The sequence below is a fragment of the Physella acuta genome, unplaced genomic scaffold (assembly GCF_028476545.2).
Source record: "Physella acuta isolate Inbredline_101_S28 unplaced genomic scaffold, ASM2847654v3 ptg000476l, whole genome shotgun sequence".
Taxonomy (NCBI): Eukaryota; Metazoa; Mollusca; class Gastropoda; family Physidae; genus Physella; species Physella acuta.
In genome coordinates this window covers 1,017,845-1,032,884 of record NW_026731995.1, presented here as the reverse complement: position 1 = coordinate 1,032,884, position 15,040 = coordinate 1,017,845, and the positions used below count along the sequence as shown (strand labels likewise).

The 15,040-nt window shown below is 44.2% G+C and overlaps 1 protein-coding gene across 1 annotated transcript in view; it reads left to right on the top strand.

Annotated features, from left to right (window-relative positions):
- The first annotated feature begins 550 nt into the window (after nt 1-550).
- Nucleotides 551-15,040, top strand: part of LOC131944014 (cationic amino acid transporter 3) — a 61,053-nt gene continuing 46,563 nt past the window's right edge. Inside the window, exon 1 of the mRNA XM_059304455.1 lies at nt 551-858. The gene's annotated coding sequence lies outside the window, so the exon portion shown is untranslated. The remainder of the gene's footprint in view (nt 859-15,040) is intronic.

The window sequence follows — 15,040 nt, the reverse complement described above, 5'->3', positions numbered from 1 at the left end:
TACGTGTTGATATTTTATTAGAGTGCCATTATTATGCCATTATTATGCCATTAATGGTTGCTTAACTTATTGATAAACTCGTCCGATCAATAACTGGAGATTTGAAAATCTCGTGTTCGTTACAACCTTCCCCCCCCCCCTCCATCACTAGAATCAGTGCAATCATTAGCACGTGTCATTAGCACGTGTCAATCTATAATAATCTTCTACCTAGATGTTTATAAAATTTTAAATGGGCTGGAGGGGGGGGGGGGGGGGCTATATCGTTACAGTGAGATAGCCGTTCATTTGATCGATACTGCATCCCCCCCCCATCCCCCACCCCCCACCATACCATGTCAGACAAAGGGAAACAACCATCTTGTACTGGCAGGGGACACAATCTTGCACAAGATTCTATCGACATTTTTATCTGATCCAAACAAAAGTCTGGGTAGTAGCGCCTCCACTCCCCTCCCTCACCTCCACCTCCACCCCCCCCCCCCACCCCACCCCTCCCGTCCCGTTAGTCAAAGATGTGTCAGAATATTTTTCTTATCAACAGATTTGTACTCGTCAGTGGTGGCAGTTGTGTGGCGACACCCTGGAACTAGGTCAACAGCTAAGGTCAACAGCTGAGGTCAACAGCTGAGGTCAACAGCTGAGGTCAACAGCTGAGGTCAGTCAACACAGCTGAGACTGATCAACAGCCCAGAAGCTGTGAAGCCAGGACAGCTAGGACAGCTAGGACAGCCTGTGGTTTAAACCAATCCTAGAACCTATGGCGCCAGAACCTGATCACGTGACCCTCTGAGACTGGCGCCTGACAGATGATGACGGAGGAGACATTCATCTTAACATGGATTTCTACCACATAAGGTCAGTGGTCTAAGGTAACTGTCACTTCATTAACTGCTGAGTTGACTTACTTAATTAAAACTTCCATCTGTCAGTTCATTAACTGCTGAGTTGACTTAGTTAATTAAAACTTCCATCTGTCAGTTCATTAACTGCTGAGTTGACTTAGTTAATTAAAACTTCCATCTGTCAGTTCATTAACTGCTGAGTTGACTTAGTTAATTAAAACTTCCATCTGTCAGTTCATTAACTGCTGAGTTGACTTAGTTAATTAAAACTTCCATCTGTCAGTTCATTAACTGCTGAGTTGACTTAGTTAATTAAAACTTCCATCTGTCAGTTCATTAACTGCTGAGTTGACTTAGTTAATTAAAACTTCCATCTGTCAGTTCATTAACTGCTGAGTTGACTTAGTTAATTAAAACTTCCATCTGTCAGTTCATTAACTGCTGAGTTGACTTAGTTAATTAAAACTTCCATCTGTCAGTTCATTAACTGCTGAGTTGACTTAGTTAATTAAAACTTCCATCTGTCAGTTCATTAACTGCTGAGTTGACTTAGTTAATTAAAACTTCCATCTGTCAGTTCATTAACTGCTGAGTTGACTTAGTTAATTAAAACTTCCATCTGTCAGTTCATTAACTGCTGAGTTGACTTAGTTAACTGTCAGTTCATTAACTGCTGAGATGACTTAGTTAATTAAAACTTCCATCTAGCATAAAGTGCACCAGTCATAACAAACTTTTATCCGGTTATTTTCTTTAGTCTAAAATTGGTCTAAAATTTCGTCTAAAATTTTCGTCTATCTGCCATCTATCTGCCATGTATCTGCCATGTATCTGCCATGTATCTACCATCTATCCGCCGTGTATCTGCCATTTATCTACCATCTATCCGCCGTGTATCTGCCATGTATCTGCCATCTATCTGCCATGTATCTGCCATCTATCAGCCGTGTATCTGCCATGTATCTGCCATGTATCTGCCATGTATCTGCCATGTATCTGCCATCTATCTGCCGTGTATCTGCCGTGTATCTGCCATGTATCTGCCTTGTATCTGCCATGTATCTGCCATGTATCTGCCATCTATCTGCCATCTATCTGCCATCTATCTGCCATCTATCTGCCATCTATCTGCCATCTATCTGCCGTGTATCTGCCATCTATCTGCCATCTATCAGCCGTGTATCTGCCGTGTATCTGCTGTGTATCTGCCATGTATCTGCCATGTATCTACCATCTATCTGCCATGTTTCTCCCATCTATCTGCCATCTATCTACCATCTATCTGCCATCTATCAACCATCTATCTGCCGTGTATCTGCCATCTATCTACCATCTATCAGCCGTGTATCTGCCATGTATCTCCCATGCATCTACCATCTATCTACCATCTATCTGCCATCTATCAGCCGTGTATCTGCCATGTATCTGCCATCTATCAGCCGTGTATCTGCCATGTATCTACCATGTATCTGCCGTGTATCTGCCGTGTATCTGCCATCTATCTGCCATGTATCTGCCATCTATCTGCCATGTATCTGCTGTGTATATGCCATGTATCTGCCATGTATCTGCCATCTATCTGCCATCTATCTGCCATCTATCTGCCATCTATCTGCCATCTATCTGCCATTTTTCTGCTGTGTATCTGCTGTGTATCTGCCATGTATCTGCCATCTATCAGCCGTGTATCTGCCATGTATCTGCCATGTATCTGCCATGTATCTACCATCTATCTACCATCTATCTGCCATCTATCTGCCATGTATCTGCCATCTATCAGCCGTGTATCTGCCATGTATCTGCCATGTATCTGCCATGTATCTGCCATGTATCTACCATCTGTCTGCCATCTATCAGCCGTGTATCTGCCATGTATCTGCCATGTATCTGCCATGTATCTGCCATGTATCTGCCATGTATCTACCATCTATATGCCATGTATCTGCCAAGTATCTGCTATCTATCAGCCATGTATCAGCCATGTATCTACCATGTATCTACCATGTATCTGCCGTGTATCTACCATCTATCTGCCATGTATCTGCCATGTAAAGCGTACATAACGTGTGAGCAGCTTTATCCAGAAACATGTGATCACAGTTTTTTCTCTCTCTAACCACTAGCACGTGCTATTTACATATCTTTAGAACCCCGCCCCCCCCCCCCTCCACCTCCGGCCCCACCCCCGGCCCCACCGTCCTGTTTCATTTATTTCTCCCCCAGCCTTTTAATTCTCCGCGCACTCCTCCCCCGGCCCCTCACCCCCACCCCTCACACCCCCGCCCAAAATCCGATGACGGCCACACATTATAAACAGTTATATCAAACATTTTACGTTTGCTCTCTATCTGTATTTAGCCATTTTATTTTTTTATTTAATCGTTTGTTGACCATTTCAATCTAGCGACCATCATAGTCTAGCGACCATCATAGTCTAGCGACCATCATAGTCTAGCGACCATCATAGTCTAGCGACCATCATAGTCTAGCGACCATCATAGTCTAGCGACCATCATAGTCTAGCGACCATCATAGTCTAGCGACCATCATAGTCTAGCGACCATCATAGTCTAGCGACCATCATAGTCTAGCGACCATCATAGTCTAGCGACCATCATAGTCCAGCGACCATCATAGTCTAGCGACCTAAGCTTGCTAGTCTAGCGACCATCATAGTCTAGCGACCATCATAGTCTAGCGACCATCATAGTCTAGCGACCATCATAGTCTAGCGACCTTTATAGTCCAGCGACCATCATAGTCTAGCGACCATCATAGTCTAGCGACCATCATAGTCTAGCGACCATCATAGTCTAGCGACCATCATAGTCTAGCGACCATCATAGTCTAGCGACCATCATAGTCCAGCGACCATCATAGTCTAGCGACCTTTATAGTCTAGCGACCATCATAGTCTAGCGACCTTTATAGTCTAGCGACCATCATAGTCTAGCGACCATCATAGTCTAGCGACCATCATAGTCTAGCGACCATCATAGTCCAGCGACCATCATAGTCTAGCGACCTTTATAGTCTAGCGACCATCATAGTCTAGCGACCATCATAGTCTAGCGACCTTTATAGTCTAGCGACCATCATAGTCTAGCGACCATCATAGTCTAGCGACCATCATAGTCTAGCGACCATCATAGTCTAGCGACCATCTCAGTCTAGCGACCATCATAGTCTAGCGACCATCATAGTCTAGCGACCTTTATAGTCTAGCGACCATCATAGTCTAGCGACCATCATAGTCTAGCGACCATCATAGTCTAGCGACCATCATAGTCTAGCGACCATCATAGTCTAGCGACCATCATAGTCTAGCGACCATCTCAGTCTAGCGACCATCATAGTCTAGCGACCATCATAGTCTAGCGACCATCATAGTCTAGCGACCATCATAGTCTAGCGACCTTTATAGTCCAGCGACCATCATAGTCTAGCGACCTTTATAGTCTAGCGACCATCATAGTCTAGCGACCATCATAGTCTAGCGACCATCATAGTCTAGCGACCATCATAGTCTAGCGACCATCATAGTCTAGCGACCATCTCAGTCTAGCGACCATCATAGTCTAGCGACCAAAACTTGCTAGTCTAGCGACCACCACAGTCTAGCGACACTTGGTCTAACGTTACTAAATAAAGAAAATGATGTAATGTTTTTGTTTTTACTTTCATTGCATTTAAAAGTTTGTTATAAGTAAAGCTTTTAATTCACCATTAGGAGGGGGGGGGGGGGGTTGTTCTCATAGTGTGGGGGTTGTTCTAACAGTGGGCTGGGTGGGCTTGGGTGTGCTGGGTGGGCTTGGGTGTGCCATTTACCTTCCTTTTAGATCTGACACGCTGCTGTCATAGTCGAACAATTGACAAGTATCGATACGCTCAACTTTACAATTATTTACAGAATCGATACATTTAACTTTCCAATTTTTTCACGATATGGGCCCGCGATGTAAAAATAAAGACACATTTTAAAACGAACGTGTTAAGATGGCGGGAGGCGACATACTGTTTCCGCTTCCGGTTAAGTTCGATCTTCGGCTAGTGATTGATTGCCCGCGGGTCGTCAATATCGAACGTTACAAATCAAAGAGCGTCGACCCGAAGCGATATTCAGAGAGCGATACCCACATCATATCATGTCTTGTCTTGTCTGTCCTGTCTTGTCATGCCTGTATTGTCCTGTCTTAACTGTCTTGTCTTGTATTGACTGTCTTGTCTTGCCCGTCTTATCCTGTTTTATCTAGACTGTCTTGTCTGTCATGTCTTGCCTGTCTTGACTTGACTGTCTTGTCTTGTCTGTCGTGCCTATCTTAGCTAAAACTCCGTGACAGCAAACGTGATTGGTGTGTTTAGCTCACGTGACTTGCCTCAATTAGCCAATCGCAATAAAGCGATCCTTGACCCGGATATGGTTAGACCGGAAGTTGCCACACGAGTAAGTTTCTCTGGCTAATGGAGAGGTTGGGTCGAGAGACTTTTATCGACAGGGACCTGTTGGTCAGTAGACAGGGACCTGTTGGTCAGTAGACAGGGACCTGTTGGTCAGTAGACAGGGACCTGTTGGTCAGTAGACAGGGACCTGTTGGTCAGTAGACAGGGACCTGTTGGTCAGTAGACAGGGACCTGTTGGTCAGTAGACAGGGACCTGTTGGTCAATAGACAGGGACCTGTTGGTCAGTAGACAGGGACCTGTTGGTCAGTAGACAGGGACCTGTTGGTCAATAGACAGGGACCTGTTGGTCAGTAGACAGGGACCTGTTGGTCAGTAGACAGGGACCTGTTGGTCAGTAGACAGGGACCTGTTGGTCAATAGACAGGGACCTGTTGGTCAGTAGACAGGGACCTGTTGGTCAGTAGACAGGGACCTTTTGGTCAGTAGACAGGGAGTCAGTAGACAGGGACCTGTTGGTCAGTAGACAGGGACCTGTTGGTCAGTAGACAGGGACCTGTTGGTCAGTAGACAGGGACCTGTTGGTCAGTAGACAGGGACCTGTTGGTCAGTAGACAGGGAGTCAGTAGACAGGGACCTGTTGGTCAGTAGACAGGGAGTCAGTAGACAGGGACCTGTTGGTCAGTAGACAGGGACCTGTTGGTCAGTAGACAGGGACCTGTTGGTCAGTAGACAGGGACCTGTTGGTCAGTAGACAGGGAGTCAGTAGACAGGGACCTGTTGGTCAGTAGACAGGGACCTGTTGGTCAGTAGACAGGGAGTCAGTAGACAGGGACCTGTTGGTCAGTAGACAGGGACCTGTTGGTCAGTAGACAGGGACCTGTTGGTCAGTAGACAGGGACCTGTTGGTCAGTAGACAGGGACCTGTTGGTCAGTAGACAGGGAGTCAGTAGACAGGGACCTGTTGGTCAGTAGACAGGGACCTGTTGGTCAGTAGACAGGGACCTGTTGGTCAGTAGACAGGGAGTCAGTAGACAGGGACCTGTTGGTCAGTAGACAGGGAGTCAGTAGACAGGGACCTGTTGGTCAGTAGACAGGGAGTCAGTAGACAGGGACCTGTTGGTCAGTAGACAGGGACCTGTTGGTCAGTAGACAGGGACCTGTTGGTCAGTAGACAGGGACCTGTTGGTCAGTAGACAGGGAGTCAGTAGACAGGGACCTGTTGGTCAGTAGACAGGGACCTGTTGGTCAGTAGACAGGGACCTGTTGGTCAGTAGACAGGGACCTGTTGGTCAGTAGACAGGGACCTGTTGGTCAGTAGACAGGGAGTCAGTAGACAGGGACCTGTTGGTCAGTAGACAGGGAGTCAGTAGACAGGGACCTGTTGGTCAGTAGACAGGGACCTGTTGGTCAGTAGACAGGGACCTGTTGGTCAGTAGACAGGGACCTGTTGGTCAGTAGACAGGGACCTGTTGGTCAGTAGACAGGGAGTCAGTAGACAGGGACCTGTTGGTCAGTAGACAGGGACCTGTTGGTCAGTAGACAGGGAGTCAGTAGACAGGGACCTGTTGGTCAGTAGACAGGGACCTGTTGGTCAGTAGACAGGGACCTGTTGGTCAGTAGACAGGGACCTGTTGGTCAGTAGACAGGGACCTGTTGGTCAGTAGGGACCCACTACGCCCCCACACAGGCTGGCTACTACACACAAGGACCTACTCCAACCATCTCTCACGTCCTTTAAGGCGTCTCTCTACATCCACCCCTCTCTATACACCTCGCTCTACCCCACATCTGCCTATACCCACCCCTTTCTACACCCAACCCTCTCTACTCTCACCCCTGTTATTACTGATGTTTTTTCTGGACACCGCCACATCACCCCCACAGCCACCCCCACAATCACCCCCACCCCCACAACCACCCCCACCCCATCTACCCCACCCCCTCCTCAGACTGACAAGTAGTTATTTGCCGACCGGTTCGACAACTTGAACCTCTCATTCGATTACACTTATCCAAGTATTCGATTACACTCATCCAAGTATTCGATTACGCCGATACAGGGGGGAATGCGTCTTAATGCAAGGAATCGAAAGAACAAGTAGACGATTATTTGAAATACAGGGGTTACGAGAATATCATATGGACACACATGCGCTCATACACACATATTCACACACACACAAAGAAAGAGAGAGAGAGAGAGAGAGAGAGAGAGAGAGAGAGAGAGAGAGAGAGAGAGAGAGAGAGAGAGAGAGAGTATTTATCGACCAATTACACCAAACCACACTAAACCACACCAATCATATTAACCACATAAAACTCCTTGTGTGTGTGTATCGATACCATAAAATCGACACTGGAATAATTCTTGTATCCAGCTTATCTTTGAGTTTAATTAATTTTAATCAATGATTAATTAAAGTTTGAACGGAAGCAGGCAGATACAATTTAGATTGTCACGTGGTCTACACTAGCCAGAGGTCACGTGGTCTACACTAGCCAGAGGTCACGTGGTCTACACTAGCCAGAGGTCACGTGGTACCATCTAGCCAGAGGTCACGTGGTACCATCTAGCCAGAGGTCACGTGGTACCATCTAGCCAGAGGTCACGTGGTCTACACTAGCCAGAGGTCACGTGGTACCATCTAGCCAGAGGTCACGTGGTACCATCTAGCCAGAGGTCACGTGGTACCATCTAGCCAGAGGTCACGTGGTACCATCTAGCCAGAGGTCACGTGGTACCATCTAGCCAGAGGTCACGTGGTACCATCTAGCCAGAGGTCACGTGGTACCATCTAGCCAGAGGTCACGTGGTACCATCTAGACAGAGATCACGTGGTACCATCTAGCCAGAGGTCACGTGGTAACATCTAGCCAGAGGTCACGTGGTACCATCTAGCCAGAGGTCACGTGGTACCATCTAGCCAGAGGTCACGTGGTACCATCTAGACAGAGATCACGTGATACCATTTAGCCAGAGGTCACGTGGTACCATCTAGCCAGAGGTCACGTGGTACCATCTAGCCAGAGGTCACGTGGTACCATCTAGCCAGAGGTCACGTGGTACCATCTAGCCAGAGGTCACGTGGTACCATCTAGACAGAGATCACGTGGTACCATCTAGCCAGAGGTCACGTGGTACCATCTAGCCAGAGATCACGTGGTACCATCTAGCCAGAGGTCACGTGATCTAAACTAGCTGAGGCCGTCAGTTTTTCCCCTCTAACAAGCTTGACTAGGCTAATTTACATAATGACCCGGTTAATTTACATAACTATAGCAGGCGCTCGCGCCACTCTTTACGTTCCTCTTTTTGGTGTGGGGATGTGTGGGGTGTGTGAGCTGTTTTGTGTGGGGTGTGTGGGGGCTGTTTTGTGTGGGGTGTGTGGGGCTGTTTTCTGTTTGAGTGTGTGGGGGCTATTTTGTGTGGGGTGTGTGGGGGCTGTTTTGTGTGGGGGTGTGGGGGCTGTTTTGTGTGGGTTGTATGTGGGCTGTTTTGTGTGGGCTGTTCATTGAAGACGGACAACATGCAAACAGAAAGCGGAAGCTTGTCCTGAATGTTTGACTTCCGTCTGCTGCACTCCACCATTTTGACATGATTAAGAAGCGCCCTGCCCCCCCCCCCCCCTTCCAGATTTTTAGCAGTGCCAGCTGTGTTGGGATCAGATTTCAGCTATCTATTTGGGATAATGAGGATCACATTTCAAAGATGTCTTTATTTTATCAACTTAAAAAAATATAAAATTATTAGAGATAGTGTCATTGACCTATGTAGGCAGTGGCGAAGCGAGGTCGGGTGTCATCCGGTGGGGCACCTAATTGTGTCAGCCCCCCCCCCCCCCCCCCGGAAAAAAAATTATATATACACACACCCCTCTCTCCGCTCACCTCTCTCTGCACCCACCCCTCTCTCTATATTCCATATATACTTGTAAGCATGTGTATATGTATTTATATATCTTTTTTTCTGGATTTTTAAAAAAATTTTAAGCTACGCACTTTTGACTGAACTACAGCCTTCAAATTTTAATGTATAGAAAAATGAGAACCATAGCGACAAATACTTCTTTACAAAGTTTTTAAATCTACCAGAAGCTCTTTATATTTTATAGGTTTACTAAATTTGCAATCAATTTATTATAATTTATTATAATCTATAGCATAATGTATCCAAAATTTAAAGATCAAACTGACTTAAGGCATGAATTAATTGTTTCAAAGGGTTTGGCCACTCTTTTCATGGCGACAAAAAGCGTCAACATTTGTCAATATAATAAGCCAACCAGAGTTTTATACTAATTCTCTTATCGAATGATATGTATATTTGTACATTTTCTATGTGGTTTTACCCCAATTCACTTCAGTGGACGGTGTATTTGGTGTCGCCCGCTCCCTAACTTTTTGTCGAATGGCGACAATTTTGTGAAAACAATATATTAATCTGCCTAGAAAAAACGTTTGCGGGCCTAATTCTAACAGTTATTTATTCAACTGCAAAATCAATGTTTTTGTAGTAAATTATAAAATTTGGTGTCACGGGGAGGGGGAAGACAACTCCATTGTGCTGAGAGGGGGGGGGGGCATGTAGCGGGGAGGGGGAAGACAACTCCGTTGTGCTGACAGGGGGCGGGGGGGGGGGGGGCGTGTAGCAGGGAGGGGGAAGACAACTCTGTTGTGCTGAGAGGGGGGGGGGGCGTGTAGCAGGGAGGGGGAAGATAACTCCGTTGTGCTGTGGCTCGACTGGAAGCCAGGTTTACTTAAGACAAACTGAACACGATGTAAATGTTACGCTCGTGTATTGATCCAGTCGATGGAGTCAGTGGATAACTAGGCTGGTCAGTGGATAACTGGGTTGGTCAGTGGGTTGGACAGTTTCTGTCTGTCTGTCTGTCTGTCTGTCTGTCTGTCTGTATGTCTGTCTGTCTGTCTGCCTGCCTGCCTGCCTGCCTGCCTGCCTGCCTGCCTGTCTGTCTGTCTGTCTGTCTGTCTGTCTGTCTGTCTGTCTGTCTGTCTGTCTGTCGGTCAGTCTGTCTGTCTGTCTGTCTGATCGTTTACTAAACTCAATCAGGCGCGTCCGTCGACGCCCCGGTATGTTGCGATTAGCCCCGGACTATCTTCGTACTTTTTAAAACGTTTTTCTTAACTCAGCTTCGCGTTTGTTTGTTTGTTTGGATGTTTGTTGTTAAAATTGACATCGAAAATTAGCCCACTTTTGATTGCTCTAGAGACCTGAAATTTAGCATGCATGCTACTTTCGCCTAACAATTTCAGATGCAATCATAAAAACTAGCAATTAGTGACCGTAATTAGCTTAATTTAATTACGCCCCAAGGATCATAAAATTGAGGACATGATTTCTAAAGATACCGACAAGACTGGAGGCCTATCGACACAGTTACTTCGGCCCCAATCGATGTGAGCGCGCTGGCCGTGATCGTATAGTGGTTAGTACTTCGCGTTGTGGCCGCGACAACCCAGGTTCAAATCCTGGTCGCTCAAGATTTTTAGTCCGTGTATTTATAAACACTTTTTTAAAAACCACGTTTTTCATGTGTAGCAACGGACTAAAAAGGAGAAAATAAAATACTTAAAAAAAACTTTTTAAAAAACCACGTTTTTTATGTGTAGCAACGGACTAAAAAGGAGAACGGACACGGTAACATATTGTTAACGGTGACACGGTTGGTACGCTGGGCATGCTAAAATACACATAAACACGTTTTCCTTAACTCAGCTTCGCGTTTATTTGTTTGTTTATGGGAGATTTGATCACGTGATTCGTGAGTAGATCTCCACGCCAGCAACGTAAATTACACCCTTTCTCTGTTTAAAGCGTATCGGTCGCTCAAGATTTTTTTAGTCCGTGTATTTAAAAACACTTAGTCAAGTCATACTTAATCAAGTCATTAGATAAAGTAGAAAATAAACTATATAAAAAACTTTTTTAAAAACCACGTTTTTCATGTGTAGCAACGGACTAAAAAGGAGAAAATAAAATACTTAAAAAAAACTTTTTAAAAAACCACGTTTTTCTTGTGGACTAAAAAGTAGAAAATAACTATTTACATACATTTGATGAAAAAAAACGTGGGTCGGGCAGATGGGTCGGGAAATTTGATGGTGAACGTACCCACGTTTTTTTTCATCAAATGTATGTAAATAGTTATTTTCTACTTTTTAGTCCACAAGAAAAACGTGGTTTTTTAAAAAGTTTTTTTTAAGTATTTTATTCTAACCCTGCGGTAACGTGTGGGGACGGGCACGCTAGTGTTCTATAAATTTAAATTCGGTTGCAGAGACACAAGTGATCTATGGCCTATATAGTTACAGCAGACACACAGACACTGCTAGTTCAATCTCAACAGGTTTTTGTGTTTTAATTGGACTAAACTAAGTCAGATGTGACTCCACTAAGTCAAATGTGACTCCACTAAGTCAAGTGTGACTTAACTAAGACGTAAACGCGACACATTTTGTCCCTTCAAAGGGCGACAACTTTCTTTCTATCCCAGAAAAAGAAAGAAATGTAACATTTTTCCTTCCTAATGAAATGAAGCTTTTAAACTCTATTAGCGGGTATTGACCAATCATTGGACGGCCGACACATCACTACTAGACAAGGCTTTCATTTTAATCGAATTTTTTTATGGACTTTTCCTTCAATTTTTATCTCTATACTCGCTCGTCATTTTTAATGTCGTTTCCTTAACACACATTTATCAGGCCAACATTTGAATGTTAACACACATTTATCAGGCCAACATTTTAATGTTAACACACATATCAGGCCAACATTTGAATGTTAACACACATATCAGGCCAACATTTGAATGTTAACACACATATCAGGCCAACATTTGAATGTTAACACACATATCAGGCCAACATTTGAATGTTAACACACATATCAGGCCAACATTTGAATGTTAACACACATATCAGGCCAACATTTGAATGTTAACACACATATCAGGCCAACATTTGAATGTTAACACACATATCAGGCCAACATTTGAATGTTAACACACATATCAGGCCAACATTTGAATGTTAACACACATATCAGGCCAACATTTGAATGTTAACACAGTTATCAGGCCAACATTTGAATGTTAACACAGTTATCAGGCCAACATTTGAATGTTAACACAGTTATCAGGCCAACATTTGAATGTTAACACAGTTATCAGGCCAACATTTGAATGTTAACACACATTTATCAGGCCAACATTTGAATGTTAACACATTTATCAGGCCAACATTTGAATGTTAACACAGTTATCAGGCCAACATTTGAATGTTAACACAGTTATCAGGCCAACATTTGAATGTTAACACACATATCAGGCCAACATTTGAATGTTAACACAGTTATCAGGCCAACATTTGAATGTTAACACAGTTATCAGGCCAACATTTGAATGTTAACACAGTTATCAGGCCAACATTTGAATGTTAACACAGTTATCAGGCCAACATTTGAATGTTAACACAGTTATCAGGCCAACATTTGAATGTTAACACACATGTCAAGCCATCAGACGCCAAACATCACAAACACCAGCAACCAAACACCAAACACCAAACACCAAACACCAGCCACCAAACACCAGCCACCAGCCACCAAACACCAAACACCAGCCACCAAACACCAAACACCAAACACCAGCCACCAAACACCAGCCACCAAACACCAAACACCAGCCACCAAACACCAAACACCAAACACCAAACACCAGCCACCAAACACCAAACATCAAACACCAGCCACCAAACACCAAACACCAGCCACCAAACACCAAACACCAGCCACCAAACACCAAACACCAAACACCAAACACCAAACACCAAACACCAAACACCAAACACCAAACACCAAACACCAAACACCAAACACCAAACACCAAACATCACAAACACCAGCCACCAAACACCAAACATCACAAACACCAGCCACCAAACACCAAACACCAAACACCAAACACAAAAACCAAACACCAAACACTAGCCACCAAACACCAAACACCAAACACCAAACACCAGCCACCAAACACCAAACACCAGCCACCAAACACCAAACAACAAACACCAAACACCAAACACCAAACACCAAACACCAAACGACCACAGCCCAGCTGTCACCTGACGACATGTGGAAACACTGCCTTGACGGGAACCACGTGACCGCCTGACGCCCCTTATACAACTGACGCTCTGGTAATGCAACTTTGAAATCAGCGTTGGGCGGAAATCGACCCGTGATCGATAGGTGATCGACACGTGATCGAATTGAAACTTGGATCAGCGGGGAGCTGTCCCAATCATTCAGGGACGGTAACTCAATTTCGGAGCGGGAGAAACGGATCCCAGGGGCGAGCATCCGTGTAGTTTCGGCGATTATCTGCCGCTTAGGGGGCTCCCAATTTTATTTTCATGTCCTGGATAAACAAAACTTGGGGCTGAGGCTTTGATCTGATCGCTCCCCACAACCGCTAGTGGTTGTTTCAGGTTGGTTGTGTGATCGCTAGTGGTTGTTTCAGGCTGGTCTAGCGAATACCAAAATAAAACGACGGCCAAGCGAATACCAAAATAAAACGACGGTCAAGAGAATACCAAAATAAAACGACGGTCTAGCGAATACCAAAATAAAACGACGGTCAAGCGAATACCAAAATAAAACGACGGTCAAGCGAATACGAAATAAAACGACGGTCAAGCGAATACCAAAATAAAACATAAGACAAACGCAGGACACAGAAAGGACCCAATTAGGACATCTTTATAACATTGACATTAAAATGATGGTTTATGTCTATTTGTATCACAAAAAAACTCAAAGAACTATAACGGGTGTGTGGTGTACCAAATGGTGAATAAAATACAACTTATGACTTGTTTCCATTGAAAGAAATGACCAAGTATTGATGTATGTGAAGGAAATGACCAAGTATTGATGTATGTGAAGGAAATGACCAAGTATTGATGTATGTGAAGGAAATGACCAAGTATTGATGTATGTGAAGGAAATGACCAAGTATTGATGTATGTGAAGGAAATGACCAAGTATTGATGTATGTGAAGGAAATGACCAAGTATTGATGTATGTGAAGGAAATGACCAAGTATTGATTTATCAAACTTCGCCGGCGTACACACTGGGTTGAGAGAAAAATTCTGCAACATCACGAAGACAAACATACGCCAAGTGTATAGTACTGATTGTAGTTGGCCTGCCAGAATAGGAATTATCAGGATTTTAGAATCGTTAGGATTTAGGAATTGTCATGATTTAGGAACTGTCAGGATTTAGGAATTGTCATGATTTAGGAATTGTCATGATTTAGGAATTGTCAGGATTTAGGAATTGTCAGGATTTAAGAATCGACAGTATTTAGGAATATGCAAAGCTAAAATAATTGTGAGGATTTTCTATTTGACAGAATGATAAAAAAAAAACGGAGTGCCTGTACCGCTTTATTCAATTCACAACCATTTTGTTAAAAATAAAAATTGTATTTACACCTTGTATTACACGTATTCATACAATTTACAATTCAATATTTTTTTAAGCTTGTAAACCACACACCAAAACACCTTACACGTCCACATACCACTTAACCACAACACCACAGAAAACCACATAACCACACAACCACATAACCATATTAACACAACACCACAACACCACAACACCACATAACCACATAACCACATCACCCCATAACCACATAACCACAACACCACAACACCACATAACCACATAAACAGATAGCTACAACTCCACATAACCACAT